General features: G+C 43.1%; 1 protein-coding gene across 1 annotated transcript in view; it reads left to right on the top strand.

The window, feature by feature from the left end:
• pou6f2 (POU class 6 homeobox 2) overlaps positions 1-21,979 on the top strand; it is a 500,431-nt gene that overhangs the window by 476,967 nt on the left and 1,485 nt on the right. The gene's annotated exons all lie outside the window — the stretch shown is intronic.

The raw sequence follows: 21,979 nt of genomic DNA, 5'->3' as shown, positions 1-21,979 counted from the left end.
TCAGAAGGGTCTAGGCCCGAAATGTCAGCCTTTCTGCTCCTATGATGCTGCTTGGCCTGCTGTGTTCATCCAGCCCTGCACCTTGTTGCCTCGGATTCTCCAGCATCTGCAGTTCCTACTATCTCTACTTACTGAGTGAACTTTTTTTTCTCACATCGCCCCTGTTTGTTCTGCACATCACTTTAAATCTATGCCCTCTCATTCTTGCTCCCTTTACAAGTGAGCTTCTCTGTATCTCCTGTATCCAGCCTGCTCATTATTTTGAAAACCACTATCAAATCTCCTCTCAGCCTCTCCAAAGAGCACAGTTCCAACTTCTTCAATATATCCTCAAAACTGAAATTTCTCATTCTTGGAACTTGTAAATCACTTCTGCGCCCTCTCAATGCATTCACGTCTTTTGTATAATGTGGCACCCACAAATGTACACAATAGAATGCACACAGAATAGCCATAACTAAAGCTACAACCCTTACAAATGAAAGTTTATTCCGTCATGCCTGTATCTAAGAAAATAGTCAATTATTGATCAGCACAGTGTTCACAGCAGCTGAATCAATTAACTTGTTTACAAACACTCCTTCTCCAAACGACAACCAGCAAATAGAAAAGACAATAAGAATATATGTATTTATTTTCATTGTTATGATGTCCTAAAAGTTTAGAAAAATGTTTATTTTGTTTTACCTGATGTCTTTTAAGAACATAGCAGGAGGATATTTTGAAAGAGGGTGAATTGGTTTCCTGATTATGATATCATTAGGTTCTAAGAAATATCACATGATCTGGCGTTGTCATGGGGACGAACAACTAAGAAGCAAAGGGTAATCGCAGTGTAATAGAGTCAGCCTGTTTTTTTTCTGCTTGGCACTTCTGAAGATGAGGAATTCATGCAAAGAGAAAGCAAGCTAGGCTGTCTCTGAATCAGTGCCTTCTACTTGGCAATCTTCAAAAAGATCCTGGTACTGAAGCAGGTCTCTAAGAATACAGCAGAGACTAAGTTACTATGTGTTACACAGTTGGATAGGACAGAATTCCAAAAACAGGAAAAGCAAAAGATTGTGGATTAGACAATACCCATTGCTGCAGTTGGAGCACACAGATTGTTTAAAGGGGACAGAAAAAGGAGTCTCTAGTGGTATCAGGTCTGTTGTAACCTAAGTGGGAATGGATTTGTAGATGTTTGCCTTTTGAGTGGTAATTTTATCTGGAGATTTCAGGTGAAATACATCTGTTGGTGAATGGGATCCAAGGGCCAAAATATTGGTTGAGTTGCAAAATGAAGGCTGAGTTCAAAAAATATGATATGATATTTTGCATAATGTGACATTTGCGAAGGAAATAATGCAAATGCTTGAAAAAAATGGCATTTCTTTGTTGTATCAACTATTTAAAGCAAAATGCATCTTTTCATTTGAACTATCTTTCACATGATTAATTAATGTTTGAATTATGTAGAATTTAGTCATTTTTTTACAGTAAAGATATCAGCAAGTGAAATTTTGTCCAGACCTAATGGTCTTGACAAGCTATCTCTAAGCTGCCTTCTAGAACTACCGCAGCCTTAGATGTTGTGACGGTCATAGCATTATTAGGTAGAGAATTCCAGGGTTCTGACCCAGTGACAATGAAAGAAACACGTTTCCAAGTTAAGTGGCATGTGACTTGGAGGAGAACTGATCCTATGTATTTGTTGCCCTTGCCATTCAAGCCAATAGGTTATGTGTGGGGAAGTGATGCTGGTGAGTTGCTACAGTATATCCTGTTGATTGTATTAGCTGTGACAGTGCTCCATTGGAGGAGGGAGTGAATATTTAAGGTGATTGAATTCGAACACTACCCTTAGGAATTCCTGCAATCATATCTTGGCCATGAAATGATTGGCCTCCAACAACACAGCCTTTGTGCTAGGGATGACTCCAATCATTGAAGGGCCTTCCCTGATTACTACCAACTTTAGATTTGCTCAGGGTCCTTGATGTCCCACTCAGGTCAAGTTCTGCCTTGATATCAACCTCATCTTTATTGTCCATGTTTGGAGCAAGGCTGAAATGGGTTTTCTCTGGGTGCTCTAGTTTCCTCTCACAGCCCAAAGACGTACAGTGGTGGATTGGCCATATTATAAATTTCCCCACAGTGTCCAGGGATGTGCAGGTTAGGTAACTTAGCCATGGTAAAAACCCCACGCTGAGTTATGGGGATGGGATTGGGAGTTGGTTCTGGTTGGGATGCTCTTCAGAGGGCCAGTGCAGACTCGATGGGCCAAATGGCTGCTTCCTGTACTGTAGGGATTCTATGATTCTAATTCAGTTGTCCTGAATGTAGGTGAGCAGGTCATTATTGAATAAGTGCCATTCAATAGCAATGTTAATGATACTTTCCATCATTTTGTTAATATTTGTGAAAAGTGTGAGCGGGGTGGTAATTGATCTTAGTTTAATTTCGCATTTTTATGGCCAGAACATAGTTTTGTGATTTTTCACTTTATTGTGTGGCTGCAAGTATTGTGGCTATATTGCGACAATTTGGTTGGGGCGATGAAGTTTGCGTTTCTTCTGATGTTAAGCACATGCAATGATTATTATTTGAGTCAATTATCCATATAAGACCCCAATTCGTCCCTCTTATTATATCCCTTATAATATTAAACCCCCTCTTTAGACCTTTCTCATAATTCATCCTGCCTGTTTTAGTCCATGACTACAAAATTTGGCTCATTTATGTCACTGGTTTTAGTGCTGTAGGAAGCCAGTCTTCAAAAAAATGTCACCGGCCCTCCTAATCATTTTCCAATGTGGCCTGTTACATACATCATTTCGGGACCAGTGATAGCACAGGAATCCTGTACACATGTTAGAAGCATGCAGAGTAGGCAAATAATGATGCCATTCAGCACCTGACATTGTATCCACATTTAGTCTCCTATTCTGGACCTAGCAGATCCTGTTAAATGTAACTCTGCTTTCCAAGAAAGGAGGGTGAGAGAAACAGCGAAAGTATAGTTCAAGTAGCCTGCCAACTATTGTCAGGAAGTGCTGGAACCAATTATTTAGGAAGTCTTAACATGCACTTAGAAAAGAATAGTATGATCAGACAAAGTTAACCTGGTTTTACAAAAAGGAGATCATGCTTTTTTGGTGTTTTTGAGAATGCAACCAGCAGAAGAGATAAAGGGGAAACAGTAGATGCAGTAAACTTGGATTTCCAAAAGACATTCAGTAAGGTGCCACCCAGAAGGTTAATGTGCAAGATAAGAGTTTACTGAGATAGGAATAATGCATTAGCTTGGATATAGAGTTGGTTAATGGATAGGAAAGAGGGAAAAGGGATAACTGGGTCATTTTCAAATCAGCAGGCTGTGGCTAGTGGAGAGCTGCAAGGAACCTCAGCTATTTGCTATATATATTAATGACTTAGATGAAGAGGCAGCGAAATATATCTAAGTTTCTAAACAATAATCTGTGGGAGTGTAAACTGAGGAGGACCCAAAGTTGCTGCAAAGAGCAATAGACAGGTTAATTGAATGGACAACAGAGTGACGGATGAGGTATAATGTACGGAAAGGTGAGGATATTCACTAAGAATAGAAAAAGTGAAATATTTTTTAAACAATGTGAAACTTGTAAAGTCAGAGTCACTTGAGGTATACTCGGAAAGTCAGCATGCATATGCATTAAGCAAGTAGGATCAATAGAGATATCAGCCTTTATTACAAGGGTATTTGAGTACAAGAATAAAGAACTCTTACTACAGTTGTAAAGGGTATTGATGAGACCATACCTGGAGTATTGTGTGCGTATTTAGGAATGATATACTAACTTCAGAGGTAGTTCATGAAGGGATCACTAGATTGATCCCTGGGATGAGAGTGTTGTCCTGTGAAGAGTAGATTGGACTTGCTAATTCTCTAGTGTTTAGAAGAATGAAAGGAGATTTCATTGAAAAATACAGAATTCTGAAATGGCTTGACAAGGTGGACACTGGATTTTTTCTGCTGGCTGAGAATCTAGAACACGGGAACAGAGTGTAAAGATAAGGGCGGCAATCTTTTAGGATTGAGATTCAGTGAAATTTCTTTGCCTAGAGGTTGTAAATCTTTGGAATTCTCTACTGCAGAGATTTATAGATGTTTCATGGTGCTATGTGGAACATATTTATTGCTGAGAAAAAAGTGGATTTTTGGTCAATCAGGGAATCAGAGGATATAGGGAGAAGATGGGTAAGTAGAGTGGAAGCTGAAGGTTCACCATGATTGTATTGGATGGTAGAGCAGGCTTGATGGATCAAATGGTCTACTGTTGCTCCTACTTCTTATGTTCTTATGTTAACACCCTCTCTTAAACATACATAGCTGTACTTGCATTCTGTTACATGAAGGCTGACCCCATGAGCACTACTTTAAGAAATCATCCAGAAAATTATAGGCGAAACGATTTTGATTTTGTTTCTCTAGTGCAAAGTTAGTATAACTACTGTTTATTGTTTTGTAGGTGGAGCTCATGCAAGTTCTTAGATTTAGACGCGAGTAGGACTAGATCCACGAGCAGTGGAATGTATTTTTAAATCCCCCAAACAGAAAGCTTCCCCCCAGCCATGGGGATGTAATTGCAGTCCCTCTTGGGGCTGTGGTATTGTAGGTGGACTGAACAGGCAGCAGAGAGGAGAAGCTGTCTGAAGAAGGAGGAAGAGAAGCCTCTTATCTGAAGGTCATAACCAACCAGGGGCTTCTGTGAGCATCTCTCCTATCTCCACTTCAATCAGGAGGAGTGTTCGATATGACAGTGCTTCACTGAACAATGCTACTTCCTCCAACAGCACCTGCAACCACAGGGCAGAGGCTGGAAGACGCTGCCAGTCATCTTAAAGATCATCAATTTCTAAATATCAGGATCTTTCCAGACTGATGCCATTGACAGCACTAACATCTCTCAGTTCATTCTGCACTGCTGCACCAGGGAGGTCACTAAGGCCTGTACACCAGCAGAGGGAACTTCAGTCCTATAATACAACAATGACTATACTTCAGAGTTCATTGAGACATTAAGTGGTTATGAAAGAGAATTTTCCACTGTTTTCTGCCTAAGCAGAGAAGTAGGAGATCCATTGAGCCATTGGCTGCACAAACATACACACAGCTTTATGGACTGTGGATCTCAATGGGGAAATGTACCAGATCTGCAAATCGTTGCACTCGTTCATTGTACAGTTGGTGTAGAACCACATACAAAGCATTATTTTGGTGAATGTTTACTATCTTGGTAGCAATCACGATGCTTTTGTCTTGCATCAGCCAACCATTCTAAAAGTCACAGTGAAGCCAAAAATGGCTATACAGCAACAAAACCTACCTGCTATCTAGCTCATAACTACCCTCTGCTAGATGACCGCACATAGACATCATTTCGGGGAAAACAATGTAGTAACCAACACTGTCACAGAGCAAACCATTTCCCATCGAAAGGTCATTGAATTAAAACATTGGCCAGGCTTTTTAGTGGAGGTGATTGGCCCCTTTACTGGATCAAAAGACAAGAGAGTATGGGAACTTACTACCATGGTTTATCATCCACTTGGCAGCTAAGTGCCTGAGAAGGTGACTTCTCCTTGTATATATTGGTAGAAGACCCTATCATCAAGAGCTGTAGCCATTGCTGGGACTACAGCCAGTCTCCATTGAGGAGCCATGGAGGAGGCTGGTTATCAAGGTACATCAAGAGGCTTCACCAGGACCAGTCAGGTGTTTGGAAGGCAGGTGCAACAGAAACAGCTATTGCCAACCAGTTTTATTCACTGCCAGATGCCATCCCCACTCCCAGAGATGCAGTGAGGGTGGAGGCGGCTCTGGCCAGTAACTCTGTTTCTCTCTCCACAGACGCTGCCTGACCTGCTGAGTATTTCCAACATGTTCTATTTTGTTTCAGATTTCCAGCGTCTGGACAAACATTCTTTTGGAGCAGTCAGACTGGCTGTGAGACAGCAGCAAAGGCGCATATGAAGCATTAGTGATGGGAAGGTGAAAGTGCAGGTTTGTACTCCACCGAGCCACTGTCTGTCTCAGGAGCTCAGTCCTAATGTATTGGAGCACAGGTCATTGGCTATTGTGAAACCCCATGAGCCTTCTGCCTATGCTGTACTGGAAGCTGAAACATTGGTCATCAGATGCTGCATTACAGTGAGTCCACCGTGCTGCCATGGCATTGGCCATACCCTCCGTATTGGAAAGGATGGGCTCTAAGCTCTCATAAATCTTCTCCCAAGTTGCAATTGGCGTCCTCAATGCTCCCTGACAATGAATAACAGGCTCCACAGCAGCCTAGCCGATGCACCAGGCATTCCTGTGAGCATGGCCATCAGACTTTTGCTGTTTAACGCTCTAACAAAGTCCTCCACATCCTCTGCAGCAGAATCCATGTGATCCCATACTCATGGGGAGCTTGCTTACAAGTTGTCCTTTTGGAGCAGTCAGGACTGGCTGTGAGACAGCAGCAAAGGCGCATATGAAGCGTCAGTGGTGGGAAAGTGAAACTGCAGGTTTGCACTCCACAGAGCCACTGTCTGTCTCAGGAGCTCAGTCCTGAGACTTGCAGCCACCGATCTGTCCCCAGTGACTCACCATTTGCAGATCCTGCCTCTGAACTATTTACAATACCAATATAGGAGCTGATTGATTGATTGTTTGATTGATTGATTGATTGATTGATTTGCTTTATTGTCACATGTACCGAGGCACAATGAAAAGCTTTGTTTGCAAGCAGTGCCGACAGTTCATAGTAAGCAATGGTATACAGATCATAGAGTGAAAAAAAAAACTTGGACAGAGTAAGGCGTACGGATTACACTGCACAGGACGTGCGCTAGGCAATATCAACATTAACAAAATCAGCATTATTTGAAGTTAGACAGTTCATCCATCAGTCTAATAACAGCAGGAAGAAGCTGTTCTTGTACCTGCTGGTGCATGTGTTCAAGCTTCTGTATCTTCTGCCCGACGGAAGAGGTTTTAGGAGAGCAGTACCAGGATGCGATGGGTCTTTGATAATGTTGGCAGCCTTTCCACGGCAGCAAGCCGAGTAAATGGAGTCCATGGATGGAAAGTTGGCTTCCGTGATGGTCTGGGCTGTACACACAACCTTCTACAGTTTCTTACGGTCCTGGGCAGAGCAGTAACAAGCTGTAATGCACCCAGACAGTATGCATTCTATGGTGCATCTGTAAAAGTTGGTGAGGGTCCTTATTGGACCTACCAAATTTCCTGAGCCACTTGAGGGAGAAGAGGCGTCGTTGTGCCTTCTTGACCATCGCATCTACGTGGGAAGTCCAGGACAAATTGTCAGTTATCGTCACTCAAGGAACTTGATGCTCTCCACCCTCTCAACCTCAGTTCTGTTGATGTAGATGGGGGTGTGTTCTCCTCATTTCTTTCTGAAGTCAATGTTCGGTTCTTTAGTTTTGCCGATGTTGAGAGACAGATTGTTATCATTGCACCACGTCACCAAGCCTTCTATCTCCTGTAACTGGTAGCTACAACTATCAGATCGAAGGACAGTATTTCATCAGGCATCTATTCCTGCTTTTGTTCTTCACCATCAGGCTGGAGTGGCTGACCAGGTGGCAAGTCTTTGGATATCTGAAATTATAAAGGAATAAAGGGCTGAGGGATGGCTGGTTAAATGGAAAACAAGAAGTGTGATGTTACAGCATCAACCATTGACACTTAATACCAGACTGTGGAGTTGTGGAGAAGTGAAGTTGAAGAAGGTGAGTAAGGCAGGAACATATCATGATCTTGGATCATCGGTCACAATGACTATTGTCTCAATAATTCAGAGCAGTATGACCTCAATGAGCTTGAGAGGTAGCAATAGTCAAGTTTCCCCAGTTGTTCTTTGCTTCTCGCCTCTAAGTGTCTCTTCGTCCTGTAAGAGATAGGAAAGAATGTCGACGAGTCTATTGCAAATTGCATGGGTGACATAGCTATCATAGATTATTAGCTGGATGTATATGGAAACAGTGAGAGATATACAACAGTGAGATGTGTTGCTGGCAGCCATGTAAAGTGGGTGAGGATGAAATAGAGCAAATGAATATTAGACCTGACTTCAGATTTCTAGAAATTGATAATGGGGCTGTGGCATGTTGAATGGTGTGAGAGGTTAGTGGTGTAGTGGAATGTGAATGGTATTTAAAGATGCATTCACTAACTCTAACCACCATGCATTGACCTCAGTGACTATGAACCTGTTCCTTTTCAAGTGCTTGGAAAAATAACCTCTCTCCTCTATTCCAGCTCCACTCTTAAACTTGCACCATATCCATGAATGGGAAGCTCTCTCTCTGACCTGCTAATCCATTTGCTCTTCTTTCCTCCTTCTCAGAAGATTCTCTATAAACAGTGCCAGTCCCATGCAATAGCCAGAATGTGCTTCCACTTTACAAGTGTAGGGTAGCTGTAATTCATGCTTGCCTGGATTGAACTTGAGCCCATTGCTCAGCATGCAACTGGTCAGCATTATACTTACTTATAGAACCCAACTTTTACACACCCTTAATCTGTAAAATCTACCCTTTATTCCTGGAATGGCAGGGTTGTGAGGAGAGATTGGGTTTGAATGGGCCTGTATTCACTGAAATGGAAAAAAATCAGAGGGGAATCTGATTGAAACATATCACATTCTCACAGGGTTGGACAGATGGGAAGCAAGGATAATGGTTCCCTTGGCTATGGGGGGAGGGTAAGATGGCTTCTAGGACAAGGGATCAGGGTCTCAGGATACATGGAAAGCCATTATACACTGCGATGAGAAGACATTTCTTCAATCAGGGATGATGAACCTGTGGACTTCTCCAAGAGAGAAGGCTGTGGAAACAAAAGCAATGTTACTGAACGTATTTCAAAAGAAATAGATAGATTTCTAGAAGCTGTTATGCTCCTCTTGCTCAATGTGGGAGCTCAGGGACGCGGCCGATGTCCCTGACTCCTACACGTGCAGGAAGTGTGTCCAGCTGCAGCTCTTGTTAGACCTCATGACGACTCTGGAGATGCGGATGGACTCACTTTGGAGCATCCGCAATGCTGAGGAAGTTGTGGATAGCACTTTCAGCAAATTGGTCACACCGGAGATTAGGATCGCTGAGGGAGAAAGGGAATGGGTGACCAAAAGGCAGAAAAAATGCAGGAAGGCAGTGCAGGTGTCTCCTGCGGTCATCTCCCTCCAAAACAGGTATACCATTTTAGATACTGTTGGGGGAGATGGCTCACCAGGGGAAAGCAGCAGTAGCCAGATTCATGGCACCGTGGCTGGCTCTGCTGTACAGAAGGGCGGGAAAAAGAGTGGAAGGGCTATAGTCATAGGGGATTCGATTGTAAGGGGAGTAGATTGGCAGTTCTGTGGTCAAAAACAAGACTGCCGAATGGTATGTTGCCTCCCAGGTGCACGGGTCAGGGATGTCTTAGATCGACTGCAGGACATTCTGAAGGGGGAGGGTGAACAACCAGTTGTCATGGTGCATATAGGCACCAATGATATAGGTAAAAAACGGGATGAGGTCCTACAAGCAGAATTTAGGGAGTTAGGAGCCAAGTTAAAAAGGAAGTTCTGAGGAAGGGTCACCGGACTCGAAACATTAACTCTGTTTTCTCCTCCACAGATGCTGCCAGACCTGCTGAGCTTTTCCAGAGATTTTGTTTTTGTTCCTGATTTACAGCATCCGCAATTCTTTTGGTTTTTATCCAATGTCCTAGGGGCTGCTTTTGCTAACGCTGTTGGGGAGGGTTTAAACTAATGTGGCAGGGGGATGGGAACCAAATGAGGAGGTTAGTGGACAGTAAGGAGGTAGTAACTAAAGCCTGTAAGGAACTAGATAATGAAGTCAATGTGACTAAGGGGAAGAGTAGGCAGAGAGCAGATGATGAACACAAAGGGACAGGTGGTCTGAGGTGCATTTGTTTTAATGCAAGAAGTGTAGTAGGTAAGGCAGATGAACTTAGGGCTTGGATTAGTACCTGGGAGTATGATGTTATTGCTATTACTGAGACTTGGTTGAGGGAAGGGCAAGATTGGCAACTAAATATCCCAGGATATAGTTGCTCCAGGCGGGATAGAGAGGGAGGTAAAAGGGGTGGAGGAGTTGCATTACTGGTCAAAGAGGATATCACAACTGTGCTGAAGTAGGGCACTATAGAGAACTCGAGCAGTGAGGCAATATGGGCAGAGCTCAGAAATAGGAAGGGTGCGGTAACAATGTTGGGGCTGTACTACAGGCCTCCCAACAGCGAGCGTGAGATAGAGGCACAAATATGTAGACAGATTATGGAAAGATGTAGGAGCAACAGGGTGGTAGTGATGGGAGATTTTAATTTTCCCAACATTGACTGGGATTCACTTAGTGTTAGGGGTTTAGATGGAGCAGAATTTGTAAGGAGCATCCAGGAGGGTTTTCTAGAGCATTATGTCAATAGTCCAACTCAGGAAGGGGCCATACTGGACCTGGTGTTGGGGAATGAGCCCGGCCAGGTGGTTGAAGTTTCAGTAGGGGATTACTTTGGGAATAGTGATCACAATTCCGTAAGTTTTAGAATACTGATGGACAAAGATGAGAGTGGTCCTAAAGGAACAGTGCTGAATGGGGGAAGGCCAACTATAGGGTGGCATGGTGGCTCAGTGGTTAGCAGTGCTGCCTCACAGCGCCAGGGACCCAGGTTCGATTCCAGCCTCGGGCAACTGTCTGTGTGGAGTTTGCACATTCTCCCCGTGTCTGCGTGGGTTTCCTCTGGGTGCTCCAGTTTCTTCCCACAGTCCAAAGATGTGCAGGCTAGGTGGATTGGCCATGCTAAATTGCCCATAGTGTTCAGGGAGGTGTAGATTAGGTGGGTTATAGGGGGATGGGTCTGGGTGGGATGCTCTGAAGGTTCGGTGTGGACTTGTTGGGCCGAAGATCCTGTTTCCACACTGTATGGATTCTATGATATGATTCTATGATATAGTAAAATTCGGCAGGAGCTGGGGAATGTGGATTGGGAGCAGCTGTTTGAGGGTAAATCCACATTTGACATGTGAGAGGCTTTTAAAGAGAGGCTTATTAGAGTGCAGGACAGACATGTCCCTGTGAAAATGAGGGATAGAAAGGGCAAGATTAGGAAACCATGGATGACAGATGACAAAGAGGAAAAAGGAAGCATACATAAGGTCTAGGCGACTGAAAACAGACGAAGTTTTGGAAGAATATCGGGAAGGTAGGACCAATCTGAAATGAGGAATTAAGAGGGCTAAAAGAGGTCATGAAATATCTTTAGCAAACAGGGTTAAGGAAAATCCCAAAGCCTTTTATTCAAGGAGCAAGAGGGTAACTAGAGAAGGGGTTGGCCCACTCAAGGACAAAGGAGAGAAGTTATGCGAGGAGTCAGAGAAAATGAGTGAGATTCTTAATGAGTACTTTGCGTCAGTATTCACCGAGGAGAGGGACATGGCGGATATTGAGGTTAGGGATAGATGTTTGATTACTCTAGGTCAAGTCAGCATAAGGAAGGGGGAGGTGTTGGGTATTCTAAAAGGCATTAGGGTGGACAAGTCCCCAGGTCTGGATTGGATCTATCCCAGGTTACTGAGGGAAGCGAGAGAGGAAATAGCTGGGGCCTTAACAGATATCTTTGCAGCATCCTTGAGCACGGGTGAGGTCCCGGAGGACTGGAGAATTGCTAACGTTGTCCCCTTGTTTAAGAAGGGTAGCAAGGATAATCCAGGTAATTATAGACCGGCGAGCCTGATGTCAGTGGTGGGGAAGCTGCTGGAGAAGATACTGAGGGATAGGATCTATTTACATTTGGAAGAAAATGGGCTTATTAGTGATAGGCAGCATGATTTTGTGCAGGGAAGGTCATGTCTTACCAACTTGATAGAATTCTTTGAGGAAGTGACAAAGTTGACAGATGAGGGAAGGGCTGTAGATGTCATATACATGGACTTCAGTAAGGCGTGAAATAAGGTTCCCCATGGTAGTCTGATGGAGAAAGTGAAGTCGCATGGGGTCCAGGGTGTACTAGCTAGATGGATAGAGAACTGGCTGGGCAACAGGAGACAGAGATTTGTAGTGGAAGGGAGTTTCTCAAAATGGAGAACTGTGACCAGTGGTGTTCCACAGGGATCCGTGTTGGGACCACTGTTGTTTGTGATATACATAAATGATCTGGAGGAAGGTATAGATGGTCTGATTAGCAAGTTTGCAGATGACACTAAGATTGGTGGAGTAGCAGATAGTGAAGGTGACTGTCGGAGAATGCAGCAGAATATAGATAGTTTGGAGAGTTGGGCGGAGAAATGGCAGATGGAGTTCAATCCAGGCAATTGCGAGGGGACACATTTTGGAAGATCCAATTCAAGAGCGAACTATGCGGTAAATGGAAAAGCCCTGGGGAAAATTGATGCACAGGCAGATCTGGGTGTTCAGGTCCATTGTACCCTGAAGGTGGCAACGCAGGTGGATTGAGTGGTCAAGAAGGCTTACGGCATGCTTTCATTCATCGGATGGGGTATTGAGTACAAGAGTTGGCAGGTCATGTTACAGTTGTATAGGACTTTGGTTCGACCACATTTGGAATACTGCGTACAGTTCTGGTCGCCACATTACCAAAAGGATGTGGATGCTTTGGAGAGGGTGCAGAGGACGTTCACCAGGATGTTGCCTGGTATGGAGGGTGCTAGCTATGAAGAGAGATTGAGTAGATTAGGATTATTTACATTAGAAAGACGGAGGTTGAGGGGGGACCTGATTGAGGTCTGCAAAATCATGAGAGGTATAGACAGGGTGGATAGCAAGAAGCTTTTTCCCAGAGTGGGGGACTCAATTACTAGGGTTCACGATTTCAAGGTAAGAGCAGAAAAGTTTAAGGGAGATATGCATGGAAAGTTCTTTACGCAGAGGGTGGTGGGTGCCTGGAACACGTTGCCAGCGGAGGTGGTAGAGGCGGGCACGATAGCGTCATTTAAGATGTATCTAGACAGATACATGAATGGGCAGGGAGCAGAGGGATATAGATCCTTGGAAAATAGGCGACAGGTTTAGATAGAGGATCTGGATCGGCGCAGGCTTGGAGAGCCGAAGGGCCTGTTCCTGTGCTGTAATTTTCTTTGTTCTTTGTTCTTTGTTTTAAAAGTGTCAAGGGGTGTGGGAAGAGAGTGGAAGTATGGCATTTGGATAAGGGATCAGCCATGATCATGTTGAATTCCAGAACAGGCTGAATGGGCTGAATGACTACTCCTCCTATTTTCTATGTTTGTATACCCTGCGTCTAGAAGCCTACCCACTATACATTCAGCCATTATGTGTACTGCACCTATGAAAACCAACCATTACAAACTGACCGTTATGCATCTATACCTACAGATCTGCCTGTTATACCCCCAAACATAGATACTGCACCTATGCAGCTCACCCACTATACACCCCATGTATAATATGCCCCATGCCTGCTAAATGATCAGCCAGATTGAGTCACCCATTTTACATATGGTGTAAATGGAGACAAAATTGAATATTACTTATTTTACACAATCACTACAGCTACCCACTCTGTATGTCAATATGTTGAGGCATCAAAAACAGGACATTTCTTGTCCAGTGTGCAATATTCAATTAGCTGCTTCCTTTCTTAACTGGGTTTTTAAGATGGTTTAAGCAGACGAGTAACCATATTGGCTATAGATGTGGGGCTCACTTGAATGTAGTGCAGAACCAGATAATATGCTTACACAAACCTATGAAGTATTGTATCCATGAGCCACCTTCCTGGATAAATAATAGTGACATCAAGTGCAGTATCTAGTCTTCCTACAAATTAGCACTGATATCAGTGCGGTCACTTTTACAGAAGGACTTCAAAGATCATCATTTGAAAGACACGCAGATTGCTGAATATTGTAAGGTAGAGCAGGCCACTATATGCAGTGACAATGATACAATACAACAGCACAGTTCTGCTAAAGAAAATTGCTACATGTTGAAGGTCACAGTTAAGGAGATATAATAGGAATTATTTAACCAAGTTTACTGATTTATGGAATGCTGTAAGTTACCAAGTATCCTCTAATTGAATACTCTATCTCAGCTTCCAGAAAATAAGTGACTGAACAGCTGATAGGAACTCAGATCTAACAACTGGAGTTTATATTTTAGAAGGACAGCAAAGTGTGTTAGATTGGAATGGATAGTCAACTTGAAAGATTTGGAATCAAACTAATATGGTCTGCGAGCTAGTTACTCTGTCCTCTTGAGCTAAGAAGCAAGGCAGTGAGTTACAATATACAGTTCAAAGTTAGAGTTTGATTGGGATGGTTTATACCCTGGCCACTCAGCATAAAGAGGACAGATGGGAAACTAAAATTGTTCATAGGACTTGGCTACCAATGTCGTGCTGTTTTCCCACAGGTCCCTTTCACTGTGGGTCACGAGACCCAAATGAAAGCCTTCCCTTTCCTCTTATCTCTCACAGAGAGAGTTCCTTTGATCCTGGGAACAACCTCCTGCCACCCCAGGGTGCTCCTGTCTGTCAACCAGCTGCTGTTTCTAGCCAGGAGGGAAACTAAAGAAGAAAATGCAAATGTGGCCCGGCTGTTCCAATCAGTTGGGCCTTTTCCCAGTGAAATCAGAAGGGCGGGTGGAGAGGAGAGGAGGCAGTGTCATTAAAGCTCTTGGAAACAGCAAAAACTGCAGATGCTGAAGTCAATCAATACAGGTTAGAACTGGAGAAACATAGCAGGTCAGGCAGCAACAGTGGAGCAGGAAAGTCAACGTTTAGGGTTTACACCCTTCATCAGGAGTCATAGAGCCATAGAGTCATACAGCATGGTAACAGGCCGTTCGGCCCAAACTGGTCCATGCTGACCATGGTGCCCACTCAGCTAGTTCCAACTGCCTGCATTTGGTCCATGTCCCTCTAAACCCTTCCCATCCATGTACTTATCCACATGCATTTTAAATGTTGCTATTGTACTTGCCTCCTCAACCACTTTCTTTGGCAGCCCATTTCATATACACACCACTCTCTGTGTGAAGAAGTTGCTCCTCAGGTCCTTCTTAAATCTTTGCCCTCTCACCTTAAACCTATGCCCTCTAGTTTTCAATTCCCCATCGCTGGGAAAAAGATTATATGCATTCAGCCTGTCTATGCCCCTCCATGATTTTATACACGTCAATAAGGTCACCCCTCATTCTCCTATGTTCCAAGAATTAAAATTCTACCCTGTCCAACCTCTCCCTATAACTCAGCCTACTAGTCCTGGCAAAATCCTCACAAATCTTCTTTACACACTTTCCAGTTTAACTATGTCTCTCCTACAACAAGGTGACCAAAACTGTACACAATATTTGACTTATACAGCTGTAACATAACGTCCCAACTCCAATACTCAGTGCCTCGACAGATGAAGGCCAACATGCTAAATGCCTTCTTCACCACCCTGTCCACCTGTGACACCGCTTTCAACAAACTGTGTACTTGTAGTCCTAGGTCCTTCTGTTCCACAACACCCCTCAGGACCTTACCATTTACTGTACAAGTCCCACCTTGATTTAACTTTCCAAAGTGCAACACCTCACGCTTATCTGTATTAAATTGCATTTGCCAGTCCTCAGCCCACTTCTCCATCTGATCAAGATCCCTCTGTAATTTTTGATAACCTTGTTCACTATCAACGATACCTTCCAATTTTGTATCATCTGCAAAGGAGTGGGGAGGGGGAAGGGAGCTTGGAAATAAATGGTTGGTGGGGGTCCTGGGTCTGGAGAAGGTAGGTGGGATGGTGATAGGTGGATGCAGTTCGGGGGTAGTGGAGATTGGTCAGGGGAAGTGTGGGACAGATAGGTAACTTACCCCAGCCCACTCCCTCTATTTATTTCCAAGCTCTCTTCCCCCTCCCCAGTCCTGATGAAGGTTGTAAACCCAGAACATAGGCTTTCCTGCTCCTCTGATGCTGCCTGACCTGCTGTGTTCCTCCAGCTCCACACTGTCATTATAGCTCTGACCTGTGTTAAAATCCAGATGATAGAAATTGCAGTACACAAAAAGGTCAGGCCTAGCACCAAATCTTCAACTGGGACTCCCTGTTTTTCCCCACATTATTACCTATCCTTCCTTTTCAAATATTTAGAATTTTCTTTTAAATATAATTTTGTATTTGCTTCAATCATGGAATCGTAGCATTTTGCAATTTAGCTGGAGGCCAATTGCCCTATTGTGCATGCATCAGCTCTTTGTAAGAGCAATCTAATTAGTCTACGTCCTTACTCTGTCCCCATGGTCATGCAATTAAAGTTCTTTTCAGGTATATATCCTATTCCCATTTCTTTTTCCTTGTCTGTGGTAAAAGATTCTTAGATCTTATAACCGTCTATGTGTACAAATCCCTGCATTTCTGCCTTTGTTCTTCTGGCAATAATATTTAGATTCTTCATCTTTTTGCAGGTGAAGTTGTTTTGCAAAACTGCACAAGCTCAAATCATTAGCATCAAGGTTTCACTGTACACACTGAAAATGATCCATCCATCTCATTCATTGAGATCATTGAGCCTGAATTATTATATCACAGGAGGTTACGCAGTTTATCGTGTCTGTCCCTGTACCTGCTCTTGCCAGAGCAGCCCAGAACTAATCCCACTTCCTTGCTCTTTTCCAAAACTTCCTCTGTTTCAAATATTTAGCTACCCTTCCCGTAAAAGATACAACACGCATGGCTCAGCCATTCCCTGTAACAAAGCATTCCATGGTCTAATATCTCCCTTAATTTTATTAATTTCTCTTAACCTCTCTTCTGACTATTAGAGATTATTTTAAATTGTTCAGCCCTGAGCTGACTCCCTAATCAGAGGAACAGTATTTTCATATCCATATTTAAAATAACCTTAATAATGTCTTCTCATTAGTCTTCTATACTTCTGTGAACATAGCTCCAGTGTCACAGGTTTCTTCTCATAAATATAGTTTCCCATCCTGACATGTTCCTGATGATTCAAAATGCGTAGAATGATTACAGCATAAGGAGAAGCCATTCAGTCCACTGAGTCTGTGTTCTCTTGAAAGCAGTTTAGTTAATTCCAATTCTCTGCGATCTCCCCAAAGATATGCATTTTTTTTCTCTCTGTGGATGCTTACCCAATTCCTTTTTAAAAGCCACAACTGAATCCACCTCCTCCACACTGTCAGGCAGTGGATTCCAAATTATTACTGCACTCTGCACAAAGACATTTACCTCATGTCACATTTGGTTCTTTTGTTCATCCTTCACATCTGTGACCTCTGGTTCTCAACAGTCTGCCAATGGGAGTGATCTCTGTTATCTACTCTGTTTGGACCCCTTGTGATTTCAACAACGCTATCAAATTAGTACACACCTTGTTTTCCCAAAGAATAGTAACTCCAGTTCCTCAAATCTGTCAGAGTAAGCCCTTCATTCCAGGAAGCATTCTCATAAATCTTTTCTGAATCTTTGTGAAAGCCCTCACTTCCTTCCTGGAGTATGGTGTCAAGAATGGAACATAATATTCCAGCTATGGCTGAACTAAGGTTTTTGTAAGATCAATCATAACTTCTTTGCTTTTTTATTATATGTGCCTATTCATAAAACATAGGGTCCTCCAAACTTTATTAAATGCTTACCCAACCTGCCTTGCTACCTTCAGTGGGTTTGTGCATATAATCCAAGGCCACTCCACTCCTGCATTATCTCTGGAATTGTGCCCTTATTTTTATATTTTCTGACTTCATTTTCACAAGAAAATAAATCACTCCACATTTCTCTGCAATAAATTTCATTTGCCACTGGTTCACCCATTCTATCAGTTTGTCTATGCCTTCTTAAAGTTTATTACTACCCTCCTGACAGCTCAAAACTTCCAAATTTGTATCATTTGCAAATTCTACGATTGTGCCTGTATACCCAGCTTATTAACAGATATCAAGAAAAGCAGTGATGTAAACATTGATACCTGTTATATATTTCCTCCAGAGTGAAAACCACTCACTTCCTGTGACTCAGTCATGTTAGTACCCATGATGCTATTCCTTTTAATCCATGAGCTTCAACTTTGCTGACAAACCTGTTACATGGCATATTGTGAAATAGCTTTTGAAAGCGCACGTACACACTATCAACACAGTTAGCCTCATAAACCATCCCATTACCAAATCAAAATATTTCCAACCAATGAGTAAAACATGAGTTACCTTTAACAAATTTCTTAATTAATGGTGCAAATGACAGTTAATTTTGACTCGAGTTAATGTTTTCAAAAGTTTTCCCACTTACAGGGTCAAGATGATTGGCCTGTATTTGTTGGGCTTTCAGCCTTATTTGAGCAGGAATGTAACATTTGCTGTTCTCCAGGCTGTTTTGCTTTATTTAAGGAGATTGGAAAAGTATGGGCAGTAGCTCTGCAATTTCCACCCTTACTTCTCTCAATATTCTTGGATGCATCTCATCTGATCCTGGTGATTTATTAATTTTATGTACAGCCAATCTATACTTTTTTAAACCAATTTTTAGCTAATCCAGTGTCACAACTATGTTCTCTTTCCCTATGATTTGCTTAACACTGCCTATTCCACCAAGCCTTTTGTCCTGTTAATTTTGTCTACTTCTCTGTTTGTCGTATCTAAAAATATTGAATTTTGTGCATCCAAATATAAATCATTGGTACATTACAAGTAAAGCAGTGATCCGAGCATCAATCCCAGGTGAACTGTAGTATAGGCCTTCCTTCAGTCCACAAATTTTAACTTAACAAACTTTACACTGATTGCTGTCACTGTCCCTTTTATTCCATGGGCTTCAACCCTGCTGATATGCCTATTCTGTGTCACTTTATCAATTCTCACTAATTGGCCTAAATGCAAAGATGGCCATCCAAATGGCCAACTGTACATGCACAAACAGGCCTGTTGACATCAGTTACTGGTAACAGAGGGCCTTATGCCAAAACAGAAGTTTTCTAACTACCAAGATTAAACTAACTGCGCTGTAGTTGTTGGGATTATCCTTGTTCTTTATTGAGAAAGGGAATATTTGCAATTCTGTAGTCATCTGGCATCAGCCACATAGCTAACTGCCTCCAGATTTAATATCTTTTCTATAATGCTCAAAGCTATGCACAATTCTCTAACAGTGATCAAACCATAATTTGGGGCAAGATCATCAGTATCTCTAGGCAAAATCTTACCAGACTTTGAGCAATGTAGGCCACGGCAAGATGAGTGGTAGAATTGGGCAAGATGTTCAGTGAGGCCTATCTTGACATCAGACTATCTCATTACATCTTGTTGGCTTTTCTCAAGTTGGATATGGCAAATGCTTACCGGGCAGCCACAAGTTACTAATTGACACTGATAATTGCTTGTCAGACACACAGTTTGCAGTGGAATTGCCCATAGGTTATGGGGGTTGTTTAGCTCAGTCGGATGGACGGCTGGTTTGCAATGCACCGTAATACTAACAGCATGAGTTCTATTCCCACATTGGCTGAGGTTACAATGAAGGACTCTCCTGCCCACCTCTCCCATTGCCTGAAGTGTGCTGACCCTCAGGTCATAGAATCTCTACAGCATGGAAACAGGCCCTTTGGCCCAACAAGTCCACACTGACCCTCAGAGCATCCCACCCAGTCCCATCCCCCTATAACCCACCTAATCTACACATCCCTGAACACTACGGACAATTTCAAACCACCATCAGTCAACTCTTTCTAATGAGAGAGCAGCCCTGTGGTCCAGTAGGCCAATGATGATTTCTACTCACCATATAAACTAGCTGCCAGGAAAACTCAACATGGAAACAAGAGCAGGTTATTAGTGGGTTCAACTCTCCAAAAGACTACATGTTAGACAGTCGGCAGTAACATCTTGGGCACCATCCATTAGCACTGGCTACGTGCACCCCTTATACAAGGACATTGGTGTATAACATGTACCAGCCTCATGGCAGACGTCTGATCCACTTACAGGATGCTTCTGAACTTCAATGATCGTACCTCAGGCTGCATTAGCAGCTATTATTGTAATGCTGCAGCAATTCTATGCCCAGGGATATGCACATGAACTGCATCTTAAGGCCCTTCACTTGCTCTCATAGGGTTCACTCACCCTGAATATTCTTGGATCTCACAGCATCCCTGCCTTGCATGGCCTTGTGCTGCTTTGCCTTTTTCTATGCTGTGCCTTCACAGCCAGAGATAGCAGGCTCATATTACTTCTCTCTTGCTGTGCCTTTTAGCACAGAAAGAATGCCAGAGAGCTTGCCACAGTTACCAGTCCAGTCAATGGAGCTGGCCCTTGCTCTTCCAGGCCCTGCTCAGGGTGGTCAGAGTCATGATCATCCACATATAAAGGTGAGAAACCAAATGACAAGCAACACACGACTTGGCTTGACTCTTTCTGCCCGAATGTTTCGCCCCTGAAATGTGAGAGAGGCAGCTGTTACGGGAGATGGTGGTGGGTGGCAGAATTAATGCTGTTGGTGGAGGTGGGGAGGTTTCCTGAGTGAGTGAGTAGGCAGCATAGAGAATATGCAGAGTGGTTGGTGTCGCAGGTTTGGGTAGGTGACGGCGAGTGGAAAAGATGCAGCAGGCATTAGTGAGAGCGGTAGAGCATGAGCCTTTGTGGGAGGTGGATAGAGTAGCAGCAAGAGAATGGGCGTAAGGTTTCAGAGAGAGGGTGGTGGCACATACTCTTGCAGAGTGGAGAAGGATACTGACCTTCTTCCTTCAGCGTTGCGCGTTCCTCCAGATGGTTGAGACTGCTTTAATCCAGTGGCAACCTCAGAGAGGCTGGCATAGTTTGGTGGTGTGGCCTTCACTGCTGGTCCTGGAGGAGGAAGAGGAAGCCCCTCATCAACACAATTCCATCCAGCAGGACCTCCAGACTTCAGCCTGTAAAGTGGGACTCCAATTTGTCTTTGCCTACCATATCTGGCGTAAGTGTAAGGAACCGTGCAGGCCAGCTCCAGACCGACAGTGCTTGTTCAGTATGCAGTGGGATTGTAAATACAGTGCAGGTGCCAGGGGTGCCAGTCAATTCCAGTTCTGGTTCCAGTTTGCAGAGGTGAACTGCTTTCAATCGCTTAAGCCATGCACAGGGTTGATAGGAGAACTTGCCACAGGCTCAAACATAAACTTATTAACTGCAATTGTTCTTGCAGTAGGGTTCAAATTAGAGATATTCTTGCTGTAGTGTTAATCTCCCTGCAAACTTGTTGCCCATTTGAATGTGCAGGTCCTCTATATAACAAGCTCTCTGACATTAAGCTGTTCATTTCATCAAAGCTTCCGCCAATTTCAATTCTACCAAGTAAAGCAAAAAAACTAAATCAGGATAAAAAGGTCCATTTAACCAGATCTTACTAATTTGTAAAATGTTTTGAATGCATCATTGACGATAGAATTAAGTTTGGTCTTTCTTTGAAGGTCCATTGTTGATATTTAAAGATTTTTTAAAAATCAAATAGCACTTATTTTAGATTAAATAAAAGCAGTAAGCTTATAAGAAAATATCTTCTTTTCCACCTCTACTTAGTACAATTAATTTATTTTAAGTTTCATAAACATATTGTTTTGGCTGAATCCATAATATTTTAATATTACAGTATAAAACCCTTATTGAGAGTGATTCAGGCGCCTGATAGAGGGTGATTAAGTTAGTTTATGGACATTTGGAGAGCCTCTCATGGAGATACATTCTGTTATAGTGCTGAAGAGACAGAATTTAGTCAAAAATGCACTGAGCTGGAGACTAGGCTGCCCTGAACAGAGTTCCCTTTTACTGTTCCTATCCTGATTACTGTGGATGGAATGCGAGTGCCTGCCCAGTGTCTGAAAGAGATAGTAGGAACTGCAGATGCTGGAGAATCTGAGATAACAAGGTGTAGAGCTGGATGAACACAGCAGACCAAGCAGCATCATAGGAGCTATGATGCTGCTTGGCCTGCTGTGTTCATCCAGC

The sequence above is a fragment of the Rhincodon typus genome, chromosome 4 (assembly GCF_021869965.1).
Source record: "Rhincodon typus isolate 14 chromosome 4, sRhiTyp1.1, whole genome shotgun sequence".
In the NCBI taxonomy this organism is placed as follows: domain Eukaryota; kingdom Metazoa; phylum Chordata; class Chondrichthyes; order Orectolobiformes; family Rhincodontidae; genus Rhincodon; species Rhincodon typus.
Note: the sequence above shows the minus strand (reverse complement) of the source record. Positions and strands in the feature narration are given on the sequence as shown.